Raw genomic sequence first — 27,587 nt, 5'->3', positions numbered from 1 at the left:
CTCCACTGCTGTGTATGGTGGGGAGGAATCTTAACCCTTTCGCAGAGATATTAAAGTTAAACTGAAATTAAAGTGTGTTTTTTTTGTCTAATACAGCATCCATATCTGCTCTGTGAATCTCTTTTCCTGTGTTCTCCTTTGAGCAAAAACTTAAACCAAAAGGGAGTAATTTATATTTTAAATTCTTTGATTTCATGATTTTGACCCCTAGTTTTACATAATTTTGATTAAATACTGTTCAGTCATCTGCTTATGGAGCTGTAGCCCTTATGTTGATACAGTAATTCAAATCTTGAATAAAGCGATAATGTGGTGTTCAATCATAGGCAGAGCAGACGGTCGCACTGAGCCTGATAGCATCCTGCTACACAAGAGCCACAGACTCTGAACAACAACCCACATTAGCTTTCCTGCTAAAGTTTCCTTCTTCTTTAAATTACAAACACATCTTGTCCTGCACCTTAGCTTGCTGAATGAACCACCAAACAAACATTTGTCAAGGAAAAGTGAATGTTAGCAGGTCAGATGGCTAATTAGCTGCTCAGCTGCAGCACATTAAACAGCATGTTAACATACCTGCAAATGTCACTCTGGACCCATTAGATGCTGATTTGGTTGTTGCTCTCATGACAGTCTGTCTGCCCATGACTTGTAGCTGCAGCAGTTTGATAACTAACTCGGTAGCCTGCCAGTTATCGTCAGTCAAACACAGACACCAACATGCTGTCTGAGACAAAAAGGAGCATTTCTGATATTTGCCCAAATACCTTTTTTCATTTTAATAATACAAAACTAACAATACATTGAAAAACATTGTTTTTGACTGCAGGGATGATTAAATGTGATTTCAGTTCGATTTTAAAGTGTTCTCATAGTCCAGACAGATAAGGGAGTGCCACTGAGTTGTTCCTGGTGGTCCCTGTTGAGTTAGCAGCGTCCCTTCTGGCCATCATCCATCCCCGGTACAGATTCGTTGGCTTTAAGTCAACCCCACACATGTTGCACCTCCCTCTTTCTGTCCACCTCTTCGGTGACAAGATGTTTCACAGAGCAGAACATCTCATTAGATGTTGAGAATCCCGTCTGGATCAAAGGGGTAAGGGTCAAAGTCATTGACCAGGAGTTAGTGGACAGCTGGAGAAAGATCGAGGAGGACAGGGGTTACCATCTCCCACCCATACACAACCACCAGTTGATATGTGACCGAGGTTCTGACCTTACTGTAGACCTGATGTCACCTGAGCAAGTTCCATTCACAGAGGAAAGCTGTGGGATATGGTTTGTTTAGGATGTCTACCACAGAAATAGTCATATACTGTAATTGTTTAGCTGTTGAGCCATTTGCTGTGACTTTTGGCTCATCTAAACTGGAAATAAAACTTGATTAATTTCTTCTTACTTCGTTAGTGGTGAAATTAGAAACTTACACACAAGAATCAGAATCAGATTTATTCACACACAAGGAATTTGGTTCCAGCTGTTGGTGTCTCTCAAGCAATATAAAGGCAGTGTACATATTATTGACAGACAATACATAATATAGAAGCAATATACAGATTATACAGACGACAAACAACATACATAAAGTGCAAGTGTGTATGGTATTGAAAATATTGCAAACAACAATAATGTGCATCATGTATGGGAATGAAACTGCGATGTGTGAGTATTTGTACAATACAATTACAATTACAGTTTTTCATTTAGCAGACACTTTTATCCAAAGCGTCGTACACCTGAGAGGTGATGCAACACAAGTACGGATCTAGTCAGTAGAAAACAACACGAGTAAGTGCCATAAAGCTAAGTTTGAGTCCGATAGAACATAGATGCCAACAGACGGTGCACAGAGGCAATGCATAGAGTGCATAGATTGCATAGAAGCAGATTACAGTATTTGTAGATGTGAAGATCTGTAGTGCCTGCCGGAGGGGAGGATTTTGTCCCGAGTGTGAGGAATCTGTAATAATTTTCTCCTGCCTATTTCCTGGTTCTTGACGAGTACAGTCCTGGATTGTGGGTATGGGAGTACCAATGACTTTTTCTGCTGCCCTTACTGTTCACTGCAGTCTCTTCCTATCCTGTTTTGTGGCTCAACAGCTCCAGTGGCAGACAATACTTCCAGAAAGTACATCCTCTGCTGGGCCTTTTTGAGGATGGAGTTCATGTTGTCGTCCCACTTCAGGTGTTGAGAAATGGTAGTTCCCACAAACTTGAAGGTCTCCTCAGTTGACACGGGGCTGTCGGCTATTGTGGGGGGAAGCAGTGCTTAGGGGTTTCTCCTAGAGTCCAATGTCATTCCTACAGTCTTGAGCGTGTTCAGCTCCAAGTTGGTCTGACTGCACCAGAGCATCTGCCATTCAACCTCCCTCTGATATGTAGACTCGTCGCCATCTTGGATGAGTCTGATGATCGTAGTGTCGTCATAGTGCGAACTTCAGGAGTTTAACATAACATTAACTAATTACTTAATTACTTAACATTCACGTAAAGTACAGCCTGTCATTTAATTAGAACAACAAATTAATTGAGAGAGAAATTTAAAGGTGTTTTTTGGTATTTTTGAGCACATAGAATCGTAGTAATAGACCTCTTTCACAGACATTTTGACATGTCACAATAAGAAAAGCACAAGTGTTAATAATAAAATGAATGATGGCTGAATTCCATTTAGCTGTTTCACTTTCAAGGTCCTGGTATTGTGTGTGCTGGTTCACTGTCACACTGTCATGGCTACCAGGGACACTTGAAAATAATGGGGCCATTGTTAATATTATTAGTAACACCTGCGCTTTTCCTACTATGACAAGTCAAAATGTCTTCTTTGAAAAACACCTCTTAAGATTATGCATAGGCCACCTTTCAACCTCAAATCTCAGACACATAACGAGACCATAACTGAGTTTGTCACCCTCAGAATGAGAAGAGAAAGTATTCATTTCCTCAAACTTGTTGGGGTGGTTCTGTTGCACTTTAATGATGCAGTAGTGATGCAGTAGTGATGCAGTGGTGCCCTTATCCTAACCCAAACATTTTATTATGACTTTTTCCCTGATAGGATTTGAGACAGCCCTTCTAGTCGTGAGCACATGCTTCCAAACATTTGGTTACTGCTGTCTCAATAATTCATTTCAGTTACAAAACACATACATATTAAGCACATAAATAGTTGTTTGTGTATATGTGTGTTTGCATGTTTGTGTGTGTGTGTGTGTGTGTGTGTGTGTGTGTGTGTGTGTGTGTGTGTATGATTGGTCTGTAGTCCTAACACCCACCCAAGCATTTTATTGACCTTTCTGTGTTTTCTTCTAATTTTAAGGGGGGATGGATAATTTATGTAGTAGTTAATTTATGTAACTCCCAAGTCAAAGACTGTTTCTCAAACTGTCCCCCTCCTCCCACCTCCTTCAGCTCTCTACTGTGTCTACTGTGATAAAGCAATTTCTCTTCACTTTGAAGAGCTGCGCGGTGCTCAGGAAATTGCATCTGGCCAGAACATAGTGGCAGCAGAGAGGTGTTTCCCCTGGAGAGGTTTAAGGCCTTTATTTCTCCCCTCTCAACTTCCCTTTGTTATCTACATCACCGCACAGCTCCAGAAAACTGGAAAATGCACTTCCTTTGAAGACCGTCTTTGATGCATTGCATTGTTAATCTTTTCATTGTTTCATTGCAAAGTGCCTGATGAATAAAGAAAGAGGTATATCCCAACTGACTGTTCTTTGTGAAAAGATCAAAAGAAAGAGAAAAAGGCTGATAAGACACTATTTTGAACCGTTTGCGATAAGAATACAGATTCCGTACTCAACTGAATTGACAGGATCGCTTCTTTTTTTTTTTAAAATAAGTAATTTCGTATCATATAATGGGAAAAACAAAAGAGTGATTCTACAACTGTAAGTGGCCTTGAGAGTAGACTTTTCTGATTGATGGTGCGTACAGAAAGTTGACGATACCTTGTCATCTGCTGTCACAGAATTATAAATGTACCAGTTTGTTTTTATGCATCTTCTCAGCTAATATTTCCTCTTCAGCTCGGGTAATGTTCAGTTATATATCAGCTTGATGAACAGTAGCCCCCAACAAGGTATTAAATATTAGTTTTAACTGTTGTTCATGCACACAAAAACAGATTATATCCACTTTAATATGAGATTCTCCTAGACAGGTTTCAAATTGTTCTGCGATCTTGTATTTGATTTTAATTAAAAACTGAGACAGCATTTTCTTTCTGAGGAGTCTTTATCCTACTTATTAAAATATTAAAGTCTCCCTCCACTCAAAAATGTATTTCCTCTTCTTGTTCCAGTTGAATGTTTGAGCTTCACTCTACAGAACGATGTATGTGTAGAGTTTGACACTGGAAAGCTGTTTTCACATTCATTGTAAGGGGTGGAACTATGAGCATGATTTGCGAAATCTAGTTTGGAGCCAATCGTGGTCCAGTAGGCAACTTAAACAAGTGTGATGTGGAAACTTGAAGCCTCCAGTGCACATACATTAAGAATGGACTTTACAGTTAAGTAGGAGACACTTGAACAATATTTTCATATTCATAGACTCTGGAATCTTAATAAATGCCTTTAGGGGATCTTTAACCCCTTATACAGCAGAAATAGTTTTTCTCATTGCTGAATTTGTGTTTTTCCACCATTTTTCAATGATATTCCTTGGTTAATTAATCATTTTCCAAGACAGTAAGACAGAAGACCAAACAGACTTGTGCAGAAGTTATTGTGTTGCTTCACTCAGCGAAGCACTTTGAGAAACAGATAAATGGCTCCGGTAGTTATTAGGGAGTTATCGAGAGAACCCAGTGCAGAATCATCACTGCTAATTGGACTCAGAGGTATTTCTGTAGTAAACAGCAAACTGTGCTTATTTTAAAACCCACTCACCAGTGAACTCCAGTAAAGGAAAACAGAGCCACAGTCCTACTCTGACGAGCCCTTCTCTTGGTCTGATGCGTGGCCCTTTTTTGTTTGTCAGAGTCAGGCTTTGACAGGTCTACCCGGGGAATAGATGTGTGTTTGCAAGCTCCCAGCACACTGCTGTCATGACAGTTGTGTTATAATTTCTGTACTCTGATCGCAGCTGTCATGTCTCAAGAAGGCAACATGCATTTGCAGATTTTGTAGACAAAATGTAAGACACGCCATCCCTAGAAGAAGAGAGGAGACAGCTTGGTGGTATGAGAATCACTGCATTTTATACTATTTCATAATTTGTAGGTCGTGCTGCTGTAAATATATTAAGAAAGCCAGTTTGAGAAGTACAGTACTAAAAGCCTTAAAGGAGCATTTCAGCATGTTTTGGCTCATTAACTATAAATTCTGTATATCTTAATTACATCACCTATTAGGATCTTTTCCCAAAGCATTGCAGTTTTCAAAGCAGTTACCACTTGCATATTGCAGCATAGATAAACTAACCTTGACAATAAATAAATTACTTAAGGCGACTAAATACTGTTTATACAGTGATGGATTACATCTCTCCAGCAGGCTGCAAATTTCTGCAAGTTGATTTTCAAACTGTGCCGGCATGAACTGAATCCAATGGTTGTCTGGAAGGTAGGAAATTTAAAATGCACGGTCTGCTTTGGAAAATGGTCAGCAGTAATGTAAAATATATTCTCCAGGGATGGAATAAAACATACAAAGCCACTACCGTGGTCCTTTGAAATCCTCAGTATAATATCATTTCTGCACTGTGATGTTTTCATTGGAGTAGCAGGATTACAGTTGCAAATGCACTCAGCATGTTTTCATGTCTGATTTCCAGTTTGATTGCTGTAAAACTCATGTAGTGATGGTCTTTAGCCCCAACCTGAACTCTCTAAAAGCAACCCAGAGGGTGACAATGAGCTCAGATTTCCCTGACAACTACAGCACTGCTGGGAGCTGGAAAAGTACCAGGCTCTTTGGGGTGAAACAGTCCATCTTTCCCTTGGCAAGAATATACTTAAGCTTGCATTTCCTCTGGGTTTTGGGGCCTGAAGCGACAGATGTGAAGCACAGCCACCACCCACATCGCCCAGCGGCTTGTGGGTCAGCACAGCTGCGCTCCACATCCTGGCTCCTGAACCTGTCACATCCTCCTGCGCTGAGCTTGCAAAGTTATGTCACCTCTCAGTCACAGTGTTTATCCTGATTTTGTCCCCACTCTCTCTACCGTCTTTAAAATCGTTCTGCATTCCTCCTTCGTCTCAACCCCTGCGCGGTGCATTCCTCACATCAACCCCCATGGGCATGACAATCCTCATTATGTTTTCATGTCATGCTCTCTCCTCTCTCTCTCTATCTGTCTCTCTCTCCTTCCCTCACTCTTATGCCCTTTCCTTTGTTCTCATTGCTCCCATGACATCCCCTTTTCACTCCCCAATTCAGGAGCTCTGGTTTTTCAAAAACAAAAAAAAAAAGGAAGAAATCTTGATGGAAAGAAGATACTGTAGGTGGAACTATTAAGAGCACAGGAAATCACTTAAGCAGCCTCTTAAACGCATTCCCATTTCCCACCGCAGCGCTGTCGTAAACATACCAACACACTTACAGTAGAGGATTAAAGTAATATTTGCCCCACTGTGCTGAACGCAGGGCATTTAGTGCTGACCACCTCCAAAGACTGATTGAGGGGCGGAGTAACCACATTACCAAGATCAGCAGGTGAATACTCAGGGCTCATAATGCAGAGTAATCCTGTACACGAAAGCCATCTGTCAGCAGTGAGACTGCCAAACGCAGCAGGAGAGTTTAAATGCAATTTTATTGAGCGTATTTTAAAACAGTAACTTTAATAAACATTCACCTGCGTCCCCGCAAGAGCGACTGCAGATGAAACTATTGTATGTCATCACACAGACAACTTTAAAAGCCATGGTGAATTACAAGTCTGCCAGTCACCAGTCACCTCACTCTCTTTTTTTCTATCTTCCTTTCCCCATTTCTCTCTTAATCCCCTAACTTTGTCTCTCTGTTGCACAAAAAACTCTTTTGTTTCACGCCATTAAAGAATCCAACCCCCTGAGACCAGAGAAACCATACCACAGAGGGGTTTTTTAGGACAAGTAGTTGGAGGTTTAGAGCATCATTAAGTGCAGGTAAAGGAGGAGGAAGGGTGGAGGAAGGAAGGATTAATCATCTGCAAACATCGAGCTTCAAAACATCACCAGTTGTTTTAGCATACTAATAGCCTAATCAGTCTTTAACGTAACGCCCATTCCAATAACCCCGAACAAATCTGCTCATCTTAAACCCCAAGAGATATATTATCTCATGTTGTTAAAGGGCGGACAACCACACAGCATCTCCATGACTCCAGCTGGTTTCTAGACGGATCAGTACTGCTGCACGCTCTATTTGCCCGAGCCTGGGAGGGGGAAACGCTTTTTATGAAGACATTTTGGACCGGAGAAGAAGGGGAGGGTAAAAAAAAAAAAAAGCACAGTGGGGCTGAAAATAGCCCGGGTTAGCTGCACTGCTTTGCACATGGTTTATTTATCCTGAGGATTAGTGCAGGTGACTTGAGGGCTGGGCTCTGGGTGGGCTGGACGCAGGCTTGCAAAGGGCTAGTTGTGACTCACTGACTGCTGGATGGAGTTTAGAAGGAGGAGACTGAGGAGAGATGATGCCGCAGTTCAGTATGCTGAGCTGCTCTGTACTCGACTGACCCCAAATCAGGCTAATTGTGTGTTTCCAGAAGTTGGCTGGGAGACACAAAAGCCTCTATTAGATGCAGCAGAGAGGCTGAGTAGCGCCGTGTGTTTGTATCTGCTGGATCAGTTTAACTCTTTGATATGATGTGCAGGCAGTAATTGTTAAAACCCACTGACGTTGATGTAAATTCAAAGGTGTCCGAGGTTAGCGTGCCACGCTGAATCACAATCACAAGACACTTTCATTTGATGTAACAGTGCAGCCATAAAAACATGACACATAGCATTTGAATATTTCACTCAGTATGAATCTGATATCTCCTTAATGAAGCGCAGTAACAAGCAGATGCAGAATATATGAGATATTGTCAAACAGAGTGGAAAAAAACGAAGCCACGTAACAGGAATTTAAGGGGGATGTTAACAATGTTTTCATGGTTTAAATGGATTATCCAGTCAGATGCACAGAAATGCACAAACACACACACACACACAAGCAAACAGCAATTCCCAATAATCCTTCATTTGTCAGGGAACAAGGGCTGTAAACAGAGCTGAATGATAGCAGACAAGCACTAAACCTGTAAACAATCAAATAATCCAACCACAGTAGGCTACGAACATCACTGAGACAGACACAGACACACACAGAAGAAGCAAGAGGCAGCTGCTGGGTTTTCACTCAGAGAAACCTGCTTTTATGTCTTTTTTTTTCATGTGTGAACTGCATAAAAACCGTGTGCAGACAGACGGAGACTCTGTGTGTGACCAGGTCGGAGAAATGGACGCAGGGCAGGACGAAGTGAGAAGAGACAGATGGGAGAAGTTGTAGTGACAGGTGTGGACGTACACTGCGGTCACTGTAGGTGTGAGAAAGGGGCGCAGAAATGAACTCGCTCTGAACTATAGATGAGAACAAACGCATGAAAGAATTGGGAGAGAAGAAAAGAAAATGAGCTGGAGGCATGCTATTTACTGTAGAACAAAAATGAGGGTTATAATGAGGAGGTTTTAAATGGGGGGAGAAAGCAGCGGAAGATAGGAACAAGTGGGGAACAAGGAGGTCTCTCTGTGCATGTGTTAATCTGACACTGGTATAATGAGTCATTTATTTGCATGTGCAAGAAGATCCAACCCAAATTTACTCTGCTCATATTAAAGGATTTTATTATTGTCAGAGGGAAACTACTGGGAAAGAAGGAGATATTCATTTCTAGCCACATGCAACACACAGAAACACGAACCTACACACAGATAAAATGCAGTTGCAGGAGGGAAGTGACATTCACAACAGCAGCCTCCTGGCAGAACAGCCTGGAGACTGATTAGTATTTCCTGGATGTGCCTTTGCACTTTTATATCAACCTCAGACTGGCATTTCCACCACAATTACTGAGCTAATCAGTTAACCGGCGATGGCTCTGGCTTGGCCTGCAGCCTGAGTTTAGGCAACATTTCTTACTGTTGTTTTTCCTTTTTAATGTGTCTGCAGGAAATAATGGCACGTCTGTGGAAATAAGCGGCAGGAGCCACAGTTCACTGGCTGATGTGTGCATGGTGTGTGGTTTTGTGTGTGATTGTGAGGTGTATTGTTGATTTGCTGAGACCCCGGCTCCTTGGGATGCTGTGCTTTCTTGAAAGATTATCATTATGACATTTTTGTGTTTACTGCACATAATTATAATGCAGACTGACAGGAGAGTTGGGAGACGGATAGAAAGACATTTACAGTCTGACAGGAAGGAGGAAAAAGGAAAAAGAAAAAGGACAGGATGATAAGGGAGACTGTTTAATATCACCACACGTCCGTTTATCATTGTTTAAGCCAACACAGTCAAATGTCTCAAGAGCTGTGTGAGTAAGACAGATGACAAGAAAACTATGTTTCTTAATGTCACCTCTGAGGGAGACTTAAAGTAATCCAATAATAAAGTCAAATATCCTCTACAGCCAACTGAATAAACTTATTTCACATAAACATCAGTCTGTTCACAGATTTCTCACTGTCACAGTAAATGTTTTATATCTAGAGTAATGTTTAAAAAAATGACAAAAATGAACGTGAAGTAAAAACTAATTTCTCAATACAACAAATTAGGAACATTTAGAAATACAAATATAAATCCCCTCAACACATCGTTTGCTGTCCAAACAATCTTGTTTGTCTGTTCACAGAGTTTTCATGTTATATCTATCCTAACATTAAAATACATAGAAATGGCTCAGTACAACCTCACTGTACACACATTGCCCCTGTAAACTACACTTGAAAAGACACGATAAATTGCACTAAACACTGAGGATGAACATGTTACTAACTGAATCTGTGGATTCACATGTTATCAATGCTGAAAATAGGAAACATTTATGTTTGAAAGGTTATGATGGTTGGGTGCAATATTTAGCATTTGAGGATTTACATGATGAGCTTGTTGATAAATGTGCTTGACAGTAATACAAGCCATTAGAAAAGCAGAATAATCTGCAAAGTAAATGTATGACCGTGTCAAGCAAAAAGAAACGGATATGATAATGTTAGAAAATGAACAGTGGATTTCAGAATTGCACATGATGTGTTGAGAATAATGATTTTCATTTGACAGTAGTGCCAAAGCAACTGAGAAAAACAGTCTTATTCATTAAGTGTGGCAGAATCTAAACTGTATCCACTAGAAGTGTAGTGACTTTTACCTGACAAGATTTATTTGCTTGAGACGCTCGGCAGGTGTTACTTTTCCCTGCATGTGCTCACTCTGCTGAAAATCATGGATGTGTGTCTAAGATGGCTGTCAAATGATTAATGACACTCTTGAGTAAAACTCTTTTATAGCATGTAAGATGTTGTCTTGTTTTTGCCTGGTTGCTGTATTTATAGGGGTAAAAATGTTCTTACACAGTCTTCTTGGTCTTACTTGAAAAAGAGATTTTAATCTCAATGAGACTTTATTTTCCTTCAAGCTGCTCTAATCAATATTTGATATTAACTGACTATCAAATGACTATGTAATGTGAAAGGTCTTGCTTGTAGTGACAAACCCAGTGTGAATTGACACCTGGTTGTACAGTTCCTTTCTGCTCTATGATGTGTGTTAGCATCTTTCAGCTCATTGTTTTGGTTTTACTGTTTTGGTTCACTCTCACTGCTCTCATCTGTGTCGATTCCAACCACAACAAGTAGCTGTTTGCAGCAAAAAAAAGCTCTAAAAACCATGAAGCTACCTGCTCAGTACCACTGCAGACAGACAAAGTTAGCAAATAACTAGTGAAGAACATTTAGCAGCTAAAGAGATACATATTTCTCTCAGGATTTGGTGAAGAGCAAACGAGACCTAAATGAGAGTGAATATTAAGACTCATATTTGTTGGTAGACACAAATAAGACTCCAGATGAAAGTTAATATTGCTTTGTGGTCAATGTGTAAATAGGGAACAGTTTGCTTATTGCCTTATCAGCTTTTTGTGGTGATATTATGTGGTTATGTCAATGTTCTGTTTACAGTTTCTAAATCAATTAATTCCCTAAAAAGATCATTTTGACCTGTGAATATGTGGTTTATAGTTCAGTCAATTTCTCTTCTTGCTGCCAATGAAGCTCTTCTTTGCTCTGATCTATTGATTACTGATCATGACATGTACTTGTGTATGCGTCTGTGTTCATGAATACAAAAGAAAGATCGCGCCACAATTTAGTTCACTTAACCTCCGTCTGTGCACCTACTTTTTAACAAGCTAATATCCCTCATTATTCTGTGACTTAATGCGCTGTAGTGTCAGATGTGAAGAGCTGAAATGGCTCTGGAGTGGCACTGAGGACAAATATTTAGTAACTGATGAGTGGGCTCATCAGAGATGTAAATTGATCACTTCTTTTACCAAGGTGAGATAACAACAAAGCGAGTACATAGGAGAATTATCCTTTTTTCGCTGGATATCAAACACACGTGAGGATGAATGAACATTTTTCTCTGTTTACCTCCCACACACTCACAGTTAACATTCTGCAACTGTTCTCTTTATATAATGAAATGAAATTAAACCCATCACTCACACCACTATGCATTGACATTAGGTAAAACAGGCAATACCACTTAGTGAGTGATGTTCAGACAACCACCCAGAATAGAGGACATCAGTCATTTGCGGTGTGTGGCCACACTTGGGAATGACAGGTATATCTGAAAAAAGTAAATTGGCTTTGCGTTGGTTGTTTACTCTCTGCTGGTCATTGTTTCTCTGCTCCTCTGATAAGTGGAGCGGAGCTGAAGTTGAAGCCGAGGCCCAGTTGTCAGGCGTGCTTTCTCGCACGGCCCTCTCTCCTTCTCTGTGTCCTCCGGTTGACAGGGACACACCTGTTTAAGGTAGCGGCAGAAACTTATTATGCTCCTCCAGTCGTCAGTCTCCGCTGCCTGCAGATGCTGCTGTCTGGACCAGCTACTCTTCCACCTCTCCACCTCGATAACACTTCTGTGTTCAATTAGGGGAACCGGCAATACGTTTTCAGCCCAAACAGCAAAAACCAGGTTGATGGAACACTTCTTAGACACCCTCAGGTTGTAGCGTTTGCTCTAACCCCTCACATGACTCAGAGCATCTACCTTTAAATTTTGCAAGGAGCCTTTTACCTCACAAGACAGTAAAGAGGACATCTGCAAAGTGATGTAGGATATTTCACACACTTCCCCAGCTGACCTGATTTTAAGGTTTAAAGGTCAAAACTATGAACAGCATATATATTATCCAACCCAGTCGCCAGAAGAAAATGTTGGCATTGAATGTTTCTGCAAACCACAGAAATGTTGAATACATATATGTTTCAACACGTGAATTACGTATCATATCAACATTTCTACAAACGTAGCATATTAACATTTCTACCTGTTGAATAATGATGTTTTATGGTGTGACAACACTGTGGTTAAGGTCTGGTTAGGTTTAAGCACAAAGACCACATGGTTAGGGTTAGGGAAAGATCATGGTTTGGGTTAAAATTAAGATAAAAAATAAAGTAAAAACAGCCGGTTTTCTCACTTTTGTCGGTTGAAATGGGAAGCGGACATTGGTTTCAGTTTCGAGGTGGTCTCGAACAGTGTTCTCTGTTCTCTGCTGCTGATTTCCAACTTGCTGCAAAGAAATGTACTAACCATCCACCTGCCCCTCCTCCTCCTATATAGGAAAGATCAACTCATATAGATCACATGTGAACTACGTCACTTTAGAAATGTTGAGATGATACGTATTTTGGAAATGTTGATAAAATACATTTTGTTGACATTTTGATATGATACATTTGGTTGAAATGTTAACATGCTACGTATTTCACGTGTTGAAATGTAGATATTCAACATTTCTGTGGTTTGCAGAAACGTACAGTGCCAATGTTTTATTCTGGCGACCAGACTGATATTATCACCTTTGAAGTTGATACGGTGAATTTGTTAGCAAACAGATGTCTATTAACAAATCCAACAGATTTTTAAACTAATGATACAGGCTAAATGGCTGCATTTATATGGTGCTTTTGTCCAGAGCGCTCAGTATTTTTTGCTGTTCATTCGCCCATTCACACAAGCTACCATGCAAGGTGCTGGCCTGACTATTGGGAGCAATTTGGGGTTCGCTACCTTGCCGAAGGACACTTCTACATGCAGACAGGAGGAGGTGGAGATCAAACTGCCACCCTATGATTTGTGAACGACCTGCTCTACCTCCTGAGCCACAGCCGCCCCTAATAATTAAACATTTATATAAGAATATTGATTATAGCTGCTTTAAATGAAGAATAAGAAATAGCTGAAGAATATAACTGTTGATTCAAAACTTCATCATTTGAAATTAGCTATAGCATAACACAAAATATGCTAAAGAGAAATTACTGTATGTGTGAGGAGGAAAAAGGTTAATTAAAATAGTAAATAACTAAAGACAATAACCTACTTATAGAAGGCCACTGAGCAATCACAGCATTAGTCCTTATACTTCGAAATTAGTTTTGGCCCGATGGTCTCGCTCATTATAACTCCATTGTTGCTTGGTAACGAGGGAATGATTGGGTGCATGCTTGTGTATGTGTATGTCTTTAAAGAGTTATCAGTGCCCTGCGTTATCACCTCTGACACGTTATTAAGAACAGTTTTGTTTTAATTATACAGTGATATCAGCGAGTGGAGATAATTTTGAGTGGCATTCATTATTTGTTCTACAGTATTAGCATTTGAAGACAGACAAATGAGTTCCACTTTGTGGAAGTGGGCCATACAGGTTCAAATATGGAAAAAAAGGATGGAAGGATGCATAATAAATAGAGGAGGATGACTGAGACACAAAGGCAGAGTAGAAAAGAGAGAGGTGTCAAAGAAAGAGAATCAGATGGTTCCTGCTGTAAAATCCAGTTGAGATAACATCTATGTAATTGAAACTTTATCTGCAGATTCATACTTTTAAACAAGAACTTATTGGTGAATTTAGAGGTCAGTAGGCCTTTTTCATGGATGACATTTTAACATGTCTCAGTGGGAAAAGCACAAGTGTAAAAAATAATAAAAATGAACAGTGGCTGAATTCTATTTAACTGCTTCAGTTTCAGGGTCTTCGCATTGTGCTTGCTGGCTCACTGTCCCTCTGTCACAGCTTATTGAGACTCTCATTAACAAGCTATTGTTACTGTTATTAGCACCTTTGCTTTCCTGACAAAGACGGGGCCAAATGTCTGCTGTGAAAAAGGTTTGTTGGTGTTGTTATGATTGTTGTTATTCTGCCCCCCCCCCCCCCCCCCCCTTCCCTCTTTCTTTCTCTCTCTCAACCCAACCGGTCAAAGCAGATGGCCGCCCACCAAGAGCCGGGTTCTGCTTGAGGTTTCTACCCGTTAAAGGGGAGTTTTTCCTTACCGCTGTCGCCAAGTGCTTGCTCATGGGGGAATTGTTGGGTCTCTGTAAATTAAAGAGTACGGTCTTGACCTGCTCTATGTGAAAAGTGCCCTGAGATGACTTTTGTCGTGATTTGGCGCTATATAAATAAAAATTGATTGATTGATTGAGTGTAAAAAAAAAGAAAAAAGGATGGTCCTTTGCTGAATACACCTTTGCTGAGGTGTAAGGTAGGTAGACCTGTGAATGATAGGAGAGGGTCCAAAGGTGTAGTCAGACCAGTGAAATATAACTTGTGTTTTGTGGAAACAAAGCAGGGAGTAACATGGGTAGGGTTGTAAACAAACTGCAGCTAACATGGCTAGCACGCTAACAATAGCTGTCCACAAAGTTTTAAATGATATACAGCTTCCTATCAAACATGTCAGTGTTATTAATCTCTATCACTGTCCTTGAAGCAGCATCCCTTACTTCTCTGCTGTTTGTATTATTTCATTGTGCACTTACAAAACAAGAAACAAAACAAACAACACTTCCAAAAGGAAGGAGGAGGAGGAGACAGTCTCATCCTCTCTCTCAAACTGACATTGGAGAACCTTGTGATTTTGCAAGTCGATGTTTTGTCAGATCAAGCTTTGAGTGAATTAAAAGAGGCAACTGTAAGCAAACATGTCTCACCCCGGTCCTCATAGAAATTAATAGAATGAAATCTGGTCTGACTTAATATTTTTCAGTTAAGGCTAACAGGAGAGTGAGACAAATGTTAATTAGTCTGTACTCACTGACACAGTCTGAGAGAATGTCTAATCACCTGCACCTGTGTGGGTTCACCATGGACGCACAGGGCCTTGGTAAACACAACGCATCCATGGTAAACCCACACAGGTGATTTTAATTATCTCGGCTAATTAAACCTGTTCTCAGGTCTGTGTGAGTGTGTACAGACTGTATTTGATTGACACACACTCCCTGAGTGTCCTGTTAGGATGGGACAAATGACACCTTTATCATTCTTATCAGTACACAGAGTCAGGTCACCTCAAGTCATAGTTCAATCTGATTGAATTGTCCTGTCTGGGGCTGGAAATGACCTCTCATTCTATTGTTTCTATGCTTTTTTAAAAGTAACTCAATCATAGAGGTTAAAGACAACAAAGTGTTCTGCAGTTTATACTTACAGCCCTGCCCACGCAAGTATGCAGCTGCTTTTCGGTACACCATGTGAGTAAATTTCGACCAGCAAAATCCAGTCTGACTGCACCTGTGGGATTGTCATCTCCTTCACTCTCCAGTTAGCTGTTAGGGTGGGACATCTTCATCCTTGGCTGCACTCCATTTGGCCGTGTCAGTGCGAGCTGCTAGTTTCATAGCGGCAAGGACGAGCAAGCCTCTTAAAAAGAGTGCAGGCAAAACATGAGGCAGCAGCCATGACGCTGAATCTCTATTAGCTCATAATCAAACTGCAGCAAGTCGTGGAGATGATGTAGTAAACTTTAATTGATTCTTTCACAGCTTGTAAATGTGTGCATAGATACACAACCCTTTCCATTTGGTGTCTGTAGTGTTTCCCACACTGTTGATATATGAGGTATTTTGTTAGCATGCCTGACAGAGACATTGTTTTAAATTGGCATAAGCAGTATGTGCTATTTTATGTGCAGAAAACCAATAGAGTGGAAACCACACCCACGAGGCTCAAACAATCAGGTTTTGAAGTGCAACCATCCTCATTAACACATGGAGTTTGGTGAGTAAGTAATTCTCAGAACAGCTCCACCCACCTTCAACCAGAGCAGAGATCTAATCAGTCAGAAGGGTGCAGGTCCTTTAAAAGGGATATGTCATGCTTTTTGTGATTTTCTGTTATTTTTATACTGTTATGATGTCAGATGTCTATGTTAAAAGGTTAAAGGTCCCAAACTTGAGGTGAACATGTATAAAAATGCTCTCTACAAGTCAAAAGCCAGGGCTTAAACCTGCTCTGAACGTTTACCTCTACTTCCTCCTTGTGATGACATCAGATTGGCCACGAATGCTGTACATTTCATAGACTTTGTTGCTACGGTTGTTCCACGGGTTGCTCCTGTTGTCCACTTGCATATTTTGGATCGGATTCGGATTCAAATATGTTCAGATGCATTTGAGAAGTTGACATTTTGAGTGAAGAACATGGAAAAGAAGTGAAACCCTACTACTATTGTTTGTTTATGTAGCCTCCGGAGCAACTGCTGAGCTAACCAATCAGAACAGAGTGGGCTCATCGGGAGGGGGGCCTTAAAGAGACTGGAGCTAAAACAGCCTGTTTCAGCCAGAGGCTGAACTGATGGGCTGCGTAAAGAACCAGTATAAGATAAATAAGGAGTTTTAAAACTGCAAAGACATTCCAGTAGAGCCCCAGAAGATAATAGACCTCGAAGTGTGCATGATATGGCCCCTTTAACATAAAATAAAAGCAAATATTAAACTGAAGGTTAACAACACCTGAACATCCTATATCTCTATTCTTCCATCCATCCATCCATCCATCCATCTGTTTTCTTATTCTTATTCAGGGTCACAGAAGGGACGGTACCTATATCCCAGCATGCACTGGGATACCCTCGGGACCTTCTAACTGTGAGGCTCCACTGTGCCGCACAGAACATTAATGTATTACAAAACATATAGTTTCAAAGAAACACCTTGCAGTAGTTCAAGAAAGAAAAAAGAAGCTGGGTTTTTCATCTTTTTTTAGAAAAGTTTTTAGTTTCCTTCCAGTCCTATAAACAACAATCCATACAAGCTCATGACCAGCTTGAACGAAGGATTTAGAGGTACACACGGGGCACTGCTGCTCCTGAATGCTCAGAGAATGTCAATGTGGTAAAAGTGAACAGCATTTTAGGGTATAAGACTCACAGGGCAAGTCATGGCAATGCTGAGGGGTGTAATATTCAAGAAGAAAATACCTCACTATCAAAGGCCTATGAAATCACTGAGGGACAAAATCTGCTTTCCTGCTCCCTAAACCTCAAGAGGTTTCATCCAATCTCCGGCAGTATCGAGCCAATATTCAGGCTGTTGTAGCACCAGCATTAAGAGTCTCACTATTACATCCTGGTATTTTTTAATAGAAGTTTAATTCAAACTTCCCCTGTCCCTCAAACGTGCCTCCGTTTGATTGGAGTCTCACATGCAGTTGCAAAATGTCAATATGCAGATGCCGCTCCAGACAGAGTGCTGTGTGTCTCTGTTTTTGGCTTTCTCTCTGATTTGTGTGCAGCAGCATCGAGGCACTTATCAAGTCGTCATTTGATTACATCGTGTACTTCGATAAAAAGGTGCCATTGCCTTGAGTGATGCCTCTCATTAGCCGCGCCTTAGACATGGGCTGCTCCTCCAGATGAGCGACATGACTGCAGTGTTTGTTTTGTCTTTTCTTTCCTGTTCTTGTAGGCTACCTTGAAAACATCTTTACTTACAGAAAAACAAACATATAAACACAGAGACGCTCTCTCACAACTCTTTTAGAGGAGGAAGACCTGTAGTAGGATCCTTGTTAGGATTACAGCGAATCTCTGTCTAAACGAGCTGTTAGCCTCACACAATCCCCTTTTCAGGTCACCATGGCAACCTCAGCCTGTTAAGAGGCTGCACAGACCTGACCCTCAACTTTCACCGACACTCTACACTTGCTGTAAGCTCAGTGGGATTTTAAAAATAAACCACTCCTTATGTAAAAATGGAAAAAAAACACTTTTTTTGGTTTTGTGGATAAGACATCCCACTACTCCTAACTGATAAGAAAAGAACTGAAATCCTTATTAGCCATTCTAGAGGAGAAATCATTTATAAGAACCAATGGTTTACAGATGCAAATCAATTTCATATCCATTCGTCACAGATAAGTGTGCCTCTGTTAATAATTGATCGCTTCTATCACGTATTGGTGGTGTGAAATATTGCTTGAAATGCTTTTCCTTATTTTCCACATCTTCCAATTATTTTTTGAGTGTTTTGCAAATGGGCCCAGATAGTTCTGCCATTTCATTTTGCATTCAGTCTTTCACATCCACATACACTTCACCAGCAGTGTTTTTTTTTTTTTTTTTACTCACTGTCTTGTTAGTGGGACTTACACATCGAGGCCGTTTCCTGCTTTAAGCCACCAGCCGTCCCACACGATTCTGACAACTTTTGTGACTGATTTGACAGCGCAGATGTGATTGTTAGCCTGAATGCACGGCTCTCTATATGCAACTTTACAGTATGAAACTGCCTCTTTAAAAGTGTATGTGTGTGTGTGAGTTGTGTTATATGTTTTCAGTGGGGCTCGTGTCGTTGTCTGCTGTCCTTTTCTCTCTGACAGGACGCAGCGGGGTGGCCGAGTTTGCCGCTCTGAGTGTTTATTTCTCTGAGCGCGTTTAGAGTTCTCACAGTAAACACACCAAACCTCCTGCCCTCTTGACATACACACACTCACATCAATCCAACCAACCAAAGAAACACACACAGCATGAGGCAAATAAAAAAAAAAGGATTGATTCTTTGAAAGACTTTGCACAACACAGAAAAGAATGGATGAATGACGGCTGAGTCGAAATGTTATGAAGTAAAACATTTTCTTTCATTTTCTCCAAAATAGAATTATAGACATGTAGGCTAATGACGAGGAAATATTCATCCAAAGAATTTTAAACCTCGTCTTCTAATATAGTTTGACCGCTGCCAGAGCTCTGTTTCTGTGAAAAGCATAGTGTTGTCTTCAATAAAACTCCCAATGGCACTGCTGTTCAGTTGATAGAGGACTCTCAAGAGACAGGGCATATAGTTTTATGCTGTTTAATGACTGCTGCACTGAAAATAGTGCATTTAATTTATTATTCACAAGGTTGTTAAATGAGTTTGACCAGGATCTCGTGGCTCGTTCATTCAACAAACTGGATATTTTGTTCAACAAACTGAAAAATAGTGACATGTTGACCTTTGTGTGTATGTGTGTGTGTGTGTGTGTCTGTTATCTTGCCTCCCAGCTTGAATTTTCCCTTGTTGTCACTTTGAGATTGGGCAGGTAGTGACGCCTTGAAACTGCATGTTTGGGAGTTGGGGTAGCTTACATGCACTATCTGGGAAATGAATTAATCTCTCGGTATTCAGAAACAGCATGTGACAGGCTGGGAAATCTAAAGCCTCAGCGGATTTCTCTCAGTAGAGTGTGAAATTTGTCACACAGAGGAGGTTCACTCCAGGGGAAGAGCTGCAGGGCCTTTTTCCCCTCCTGACAGTTTTTCCCGCCCTCTAAACTGCACCAAAAAAGTGACAAGAATCCCTGTAATGAATGCATTCATTAATTGCTGCTCATCCCACCTTCGCTGTATGGTATTTTGGGAGTAGCAAAATGAAAGACAGCTGATGAAAGAGGGGTTTGTTGGCTGCACAGAAGCGAAAAAAGGTGCTCTACTCCAGGAGGAGAGTGTGCTCCAGCAGCACCTCTGTCTTTTGATGTTTTCTTATTAATGAGGGAGATGGCTTCTTCCTTCTCCTCTGTTGGGATGCAGTCCCTGATGATCAAATTGGCCGGTAAACAAAAGCTCAGGGCAGGCTCCAATAACTCTTCCTGCTGTCCAACCTCCAGCCTGGGGCAGATCTACTGTACAAGCTGGTCCCAACTCATCTCCCAGAGGAGCTCAACTGCTTTATTACAGCCACTCAGATGTTGAATCATGGAGCTATTCCTAAAATAAATCTATGAGTACTCTATTGTGCAACTAGACTATGTGTGAGTGTGTGTGTGTGTGTGTGTGTGTGTGTGTGTGTGTGTGTGTGTGTGTGTGTGTGTGTGTGTTTTACAAGAGGAGTTCAGAGGGAATGAAGATGCACGTATATCACGCATCATCCGTCAGCGTATCCCTATTGTGCATCTGTGCATGTATGTGTACTGTTACCCTCTAAAATATTACCATATGTCCATGTACTTACTCCTGGTTTCCATCTCACCACAGAGCATGCTGTGTTTGACTTATTCATGTGGATTTTTTCATAGGAAGCAGTCTGACTGTTGCACAGCATCCACAGCACTTCATAATGTGAGGTGTCCATTTTGTTTCACAGCGCACATTAGAAGCACAGAGAACGGCACCACTGTGCCGAAAGTGGTTGTGGACACTTGTAAATGAGATTTGATCTAATTTATTTTGTTTACTTCAGATGACATAGAAAAAGTAATTACTGTAAGACTAACTTAAAGCAAGGTACACAATTTCATTAAGCGGGGGAAGACGGTATCGATTTAAGTCAGTGTAAATTATGAGGAAAGCCGGGACGTTGCCACAAAGTGAAACATGCAATTTCGAGAGCCTTCTGGGTCCATTACTGAGTTCAAGTCAGGTGTCAGATGAAATGGTTGGTGACAGCCTTTTGGCGCTCGTAAATGAATTTTCCTGCACCCTGCTGGAAGGTGATTACAGCTCATTATTATACATTGCATATTATTAGACATGCACTGAAGTGACATCCTCACAAATTTAAACAGTCAAATGAACACACATATATAGACAGACAGACAGACAGACAGACAGACATATAGCCTATGCACATACACCTTCCAATAAACGGCGAGCCATTATCAGGGAAAAGTATAGCACCACCTATTACGGCTAATCACGAGTAATTCATAACCAAGCTTTTGTCTTGGTCTGCAGCCAGATGAACATGCAATCATCTGACTCTGGAGACTAATTTAAACTCTCTCAAAATGACCCATCATTATAAGGCTCCACTCAAGTACAGGTCATATAGACCCATCTGGCTGTGATGTATAGTACAGTTAGTTTGCATAGACTGCTGCAATATAGCAACATATAGATGATAATTTTTGTAAAGGATTTTAAGATGTAACCAATCACTTAATTAGCATTTAATCAATTATTTGAATTATATATTAGTTATAAGCAACTACCACAGCTTGAGTAGGAAGTCTATGTGGAAAGTGCAATGCCACCGATGGCTGCTAGATTAAACATTATTGTGTGTTGTGACAGTGTTTCGTGTGTACTACCTTGTATATTTCTTCATTACAAAGTCAAGAGGTTCTGATATGTAGCACAAGCTAGCTAAGCTCTGTAAACAGAGCCGTGCTACTGGTGTCTGCTGTACAAGGAACCTCTCTCCTGAGAGTTACAATCTTATCGCTGTTATTAGTCTTTGGAGCCGTTTCTAGACAAGTTAGGAACATGTCAGCCAGTGCAACAGTGTGGCTCACTGACATGTTTTTGGACAACGACAGAGGTCTATGGCACAGATAAGATATATCAGACTTCGGATACACACAAAATACCTGTAAGTAGGATGAGTTTATTGTTGGTTTGGCTCTTAGATTTGTTGATAATAAGAAAAATATAAAAAATCGCCAATCTTATCTTTGAGAGAGTTAAACAGACAAGCAAGTAGGAGGATAAACACAAGCAACAGGGACTTTTCACAACCTGGCGACCAGAAAGTTGTTTTTAACAAGACTTTATTATATAGCAGTCAATTAGCATTCATAAACCTTTTATAAAAGAGCCTTAGTAGAAAGTGGAATTTACATACAAAACATATGATCAGCTCATAAGATTTGATGATCTGTTAAGTAGTAAAAAATTTGACCTGCAGCAACATTAAAATGCTGCTCACACATTAATGTATCAGTAATAATAATAATACAATAACATGATAATGATGTAACTTTCTGCCTAATCAGAACTTTACTTTTGATACTTTAAGGGCATTTTATTTGAGTAAAACTGTGAATGAGCTGAGATAGATATTCTAAGACACACTTCACCCTTGACACACAAGGATTTCATTCTTGTTAACCCTGCTGTCTGCCACTTAAAATGCCCTCAGCTGTAGTAGGGCCCCTGCCTGTGTCTTGCCCATCCGACTGGGCTTGGGGCTGTTTCTCCCTCAATGTTAACTCAGCTTTGTGTGACAAGAGGGTGGTGCACACTGGAGTTATAGCACAGCGAGCTGCTGCTGTGATGGCCTCTCTGCCTTCTCTCACAGCAGAGACCGAGCGTGGGTTCTGGCACAAGCAGGCCGGCAGGAGATTTGTAGGCGACAGTGATGATTGAGACATGCAGGGAATAGTGCAGGCAGAGGAGGTTTTAACATCCCATATGGATCTGTTGCATATCATGATGTAGCACGAGTGATGGCAGGAGAAGAATGATGAGATTAATGTGTCATGTCACAATTTGCAAGCAGTGCAAGTACTTTTAAGATGCCATATACCTATTTAACTTCATCTAATTATGTCATAAAAATGTACAGCAAACAGCAGTACATAACTCATAGTGACTGTCGTAGTCCTCGAAGCAGCTATTTACCATCTCACTCTATTCTCACCTGGGGGAGAGTAAGAGGCGGCCTGATAATACTGCAAGAGATCCTATAGAAATTGAACAGTTCTGTATAAATGTGAACCAGCAACTCCAAGACATTTATGTCTCCCATTCAGATTCACAAGACCATTTCCATCATTCACCAAGACGCATCCGTACTAGAGAAATCTGAAAGTATCATTTTTCAGTAGTTATTTAAAGTAGACTTTCAACAAAAATTCCCCTATTTCTTCATTTGGGTGAACCACAGACAAAGGTGGGAGGAATCATAGGGAGTCTTCCCCCAGGGCGTTATTTCCTCTCAGTGTGTGGTGCCATTGCAGGTCCATCCAACATAGAAACCAGTGATTGCATTGAGCCAACAATTAGTTGTCCTCAGAGACTGATAGTGGCCCACAGGCTCTGCTGCCTCCGCTTAATCTCTGTTTTTCTCAGGAAGGGTCTCTCTTTAATGCTCCGCTGATTCGGATCCCTCTGTACCACAACATGGTGGTGATATGAAAAAGTCGGTGCCATTTCCTAATAAGGTGGATTTTTATAAAGGAGTTCAGGGCTTCAACTAAAAATATTTTCTTGATGAATAGATTCATTGTTTGGTCTAAAAATATTTTAAAAATCTTCAAATGTTCTGTTTTGTTTGACAGCAGATCAACACTCGAATAGAAGAAGAAACAGCAAATATCCACAGTTGAGAAGCTGGAACCAGTGATTTTTGGCATTTTGCTTAAAAAAATAACAATCAATTACCTAAATAGTAATGAAATATTGATTAATCAACTTCTTATATCAGCTCTAAAGGTAATAGATAGATAGAATGACAACTAATGCCTTTGTTAATGTTTAATAAATAATATCTGGACTGAGAGGTATTCTCCACAATGTCAGAAGTTCTAAACATGCAATGTATATTTATTGCAGATATTGTAAGGCATCCTTTTCTCTACTGAGCAAACTTCAACCACTCATCAAACTCTGTAGCATTTACGTCTTTACAGGATCAATGACTTACAGTATTGAAATGGAAAACACCTCAGCACTATAAGATGTAAAGATATCCTTCTCTATGTTACCCTTGAACTTTTTCTATGACCCCTGAAAGACTCCCCCTTAAAAATTTTTACAAGACCTGCAAACATTTTATTTCCTGTGTGGAAAAGTTTTCATCAGTGCAGTGACGCCCACACTAAAGTCAGCAAACATGCTCAACCACTTATTTACATTAACATTAATTTATTACCAACTTATAAACATTTACAGATTTGATGATTGAAACCCTTTAATAATGACTTATTATCACATGTGACTATAGACTTGAACATTAAGGGAAACAAACACCAAAGCACATACAAAAAGGAAAACGCTACAAAGCTAATTGCTACACCGGAACTGCTCCACGACGCTAGTGGGAATGATGGGCTTGATTTGAATAAACAGCAGCGAGTATAAAGACACTATCACATGCCCATCAGGCTATATGACTCAGCAGTCAGTGGCAAAGAAACAAGGGACTGTTATCATGGTACTTTATTAAGTTTTGATATTTCTTCAGGTGAGAGAGTAATCCTTCATATTTCTAACATGTGTCCTTAAGGGCCACCATAAATTTTTAATAGATTACCATCATTTATAACTGCATTATTACCAAATATAAGAGATAAACACTAGCTACAGGAATGTTTTTCAATCTGACAATCAAATTATTTTTAATGGCTTATTATGGATCTAAAAAGCATTAGTAAAGCATTAGCATTAATAAAGCAATTCATTACAACTTATAAATCCATTATAAAGGGTGCCTCATTAGAAATATGTTCTGAAAATTTGATGTATCAATCATTTCTAAAACCTGTAAAGCTGCTTCTGTTTCTGAACAGTTCAAATGCATTAGAGTTGAGTTAAACCTCCACAATATCATAATGCATCCACGCAGCTTAAACCGCCTCCTCACTCCTCCTCCTCTTCTCACCTGCTGGGCCTTATATTGAAACACCTGCCTGATTTAACCCTTATCTGAGATTCACTTGGCAATGCTGCGATAGTGCTAAGGTCAGCACAGTCCTGATTTTTAGATAGAAGCAGCACTCTGAGGCACATCTAACTTAAGTGAATACACACTTCCATTTTTCTTCATATGATATGCTCCCCGCTCTCCTCCGGTCTCCTGAGGTACCTCTTACCCGGCGCTATGATGCTATCGTCTCTGAAGGTGATAGGTACTGAGAGCCAGGACGGTGTCTGGGAATAGGATGAGAGAGGAGGACTGTCTCTACTGGCCTGTGAAATATTCATCAAATGAAGCAGGTGGGGAAGTGCGGCAGGAGATGGAGAGAAGTCCAAAGGGGAAAGAACATCATAGTTCAGGAGACACAAGGGAACATGGGAAGAGCGATGCCGACTAGAGAGGAAGGAAATGTAGGAGGGAAAGAAATATTTTTATCGTGTGGGAGCTGGTGGTTAAAATCCCAAATATGATAGATAAAAATTCCCTTCACAACAGCGGAGGAGGTGTTATGATATTTCATCTGTGAAGCAGCAGGTAAGGTAGGAGAGAGACTGATGAAGTTTTCCTATAAAATAAAGTTTTGATATATGAACTGATTTCAAATAAACACTCCTTTTATTCAATCGCTGGAAAAGTTCGCCTGCTGTTTTCTCCTCTGTTGTCAATAACATCAGGAGGACTTGCTGCCCAAACCGATTAGAAGATCGTTACACAGCTCTGCCCTACAGCCTGCACCGCCCCAAGGTGTCATCCAACAGTCAATGCACTGGACATGATGCTCTTGATTTGCATGATCAATTCTCACTCATTATTCTGACTTTGACCTCCAGAAAAAAATACAATGGTTCAGCCTCTTTTAAGTTATGCAGAATACTGGTCAAATATTTAAATCACAAGTCTGGTTATAGTCTATATTTTTCAAAGTATTACCAAATCCCATGAAACGATTAAATCCGACGATGAATTGGTCCTATAACAAGTATTACCTGTGTAGATAAAGTAAAAACAGAGTACTGTAGCCTCTTCCTGAAAACAGCCCCCAACAATGCATTATTTAGGCTATGTGTTTGCCAAAAACTGCAGTCCCCAGCCATTTTAACCTTTTTGACCCAGACTGAAATATCTCCACAACTACGAGTTGGATTGACATGACTTTAGGTGCAGATATTCATGGTGCCTAGAGGACAAATCCTAATGACTTTGGTAATCCTAATATTTTACCTGCTAAACACCAGCAACGATATCATCGTCATTGTGAGCATGTTAGCCTGCTAATATTAGCATTTCCACAAGGGTAAAAAGCCATGATAGTGGCTCCGTGTCTCTGTGAGATAGGCATAGCCAGGCCCGCTGCGTGTCTGCCCCCCCCCCCACCCCCCACCTCCCATAGGCCATTTGCGCACGGCAATAGAGCTCTCCTCTTCCCCATGCTATTTAATCCAAATATAGGCTAACTCAAAGGGTAGCCCCACAGGTTCACCCTGTCAGAGTCAGTCATTTTATCCGACCATTAACAAGGATCACTAAAATTAGTCTCTGATGCTATTTCGCTTGTGCTCTTATCATCCACCTGCTGCTCTGACTCCAGGGTGGGCGCTATGTCTCCCTCTCTCTCCTCTCCCACCCTGCTCTCATCTGCAGGCTGCATCTCTCCTCTCTGTCCCTCCTCTAATAGCTAATGGATGTTGAAGTTAAAGCTAGGTGGTAGCTATTAGTGGCTGTGTTTGCCAGATGTTCAAGCTAGCTAAATAGATGTCTCACCTTGCTCTCGGTGAATACCCATTAGCCCCATTGCAGGTGGGGCTGTATTTGCTGTATCTTCTACTTCAATATCTTTTTTTTTCCATATAACTGGCCATAAAGTCTATTGCACCTCTGCTATCATTTTCTCTTTTTCATTTCTCTCTTCTTTTCTGAGCACCTGACTTTTGATGACTGGCCATTTTGAAAGCTCACTGGAGGGGTGAGCGGCTGGCTAGATGTTAAACTTTACAGTAGTGTGACCGAACAAACCTTTTTTTTTTTTGCATTATAGGGAGGGAAAGTAAAATTGTTTTCGACCACTATGTTAAGGAAAATTAGGAAGGTTACTCACAAATACGAGATAAAATTTTCACAAATATGTATTTTTGACAAATTATTCCAGCGGATTATTTAAAGGGGCTCTCCCTTGGGCATAGCGGTGCTTTGAGCTAAATCCTAATGTCAGCATTCTTTTCTGCTTTTTCAATCATTGAATATGTTGTCACAAATTGTAGCTCATATTTTGTAGAAAAATCTTGGTTTTGAAGTATAAACTGAAGTGATTGAAAAAAAGAATAATGAAAGAAAAGAAAGCATGTTCACCATCTTAGTTTAGCATGTTAGCATGCAAACATTTGCTAAAGAGCACCAAACACAAAGTATAGCTGAGGGAAATGTCATTGATTTTGCAGGTATTTGGTCATAAATAATTATTATCATACATTTTGACCTGATGGCTCTAAATAAAGTCAGTGACTTTTCAAAGTTATTACAGTTTATCCTGAGTTTTCATTTCATGACAACAGTTGTCAAGACATGTCATTCAAAACCACAAATGTCAATTCTAGAGGTAAAGTCAGGGGATCAACAAGTCAAAATATGATTAATCCTCTGGAAACCATGAATGTGTGGGTAGATTTTGTGGCAGACCATCTGGTAGATGTGGAGATATTGCACTATTGCAT

At 40.4% G+C, this 27,587-nt stretch overlaps 1 protein-coding gene and 1 long non-coding RNA gene across 2 annotated transcripts in view; one reads left to right on the top strand and one right to left on the bottom strand.

Annotated features, from left to right (window-relative positions):
- The window catches only part of LOC122982117 (acid-sensing ion channel 1-like), a 50,978-nt gene that overhangs the window by 11,456 nt on the left and 11,935 nt on the right, over nt 1-27,587 (top strand). The gene's annotated exons all lie outside the window — the stretch shown is intronic.
- LOC122982119 lies at nt 519-21,833 on the bottom strand. Its single transcript, XR_006403396.1, has 3 exons — nt 21,823-21,833; nt 3,562-3,565; nt 519-623 (listed from the first exon to the last, which is right to left on the bottom strand). It is a non-coding gene; the product is annotated as an uncharacterized LOC122982119 (long non-coding RNA).

Source organism: Thunnus albacares, chromosome 5 (genome assembly GCF_914725855.1).
Source record: "Thunnus albacares chromosome 5, fThuAlb1.1, whole genome shotgun sequence".
NCBI classification, from domain to species: Eukaryota; Metazoa; Chordata; class Actinopteri; order Scombriformes; family Scombridae; genus Thunnus; species Thunnus albacares.
Note: the sequence above shows the minus strand (reverse complement) of the source record. Positions and strands in the feature narration are given on the sequence as shown.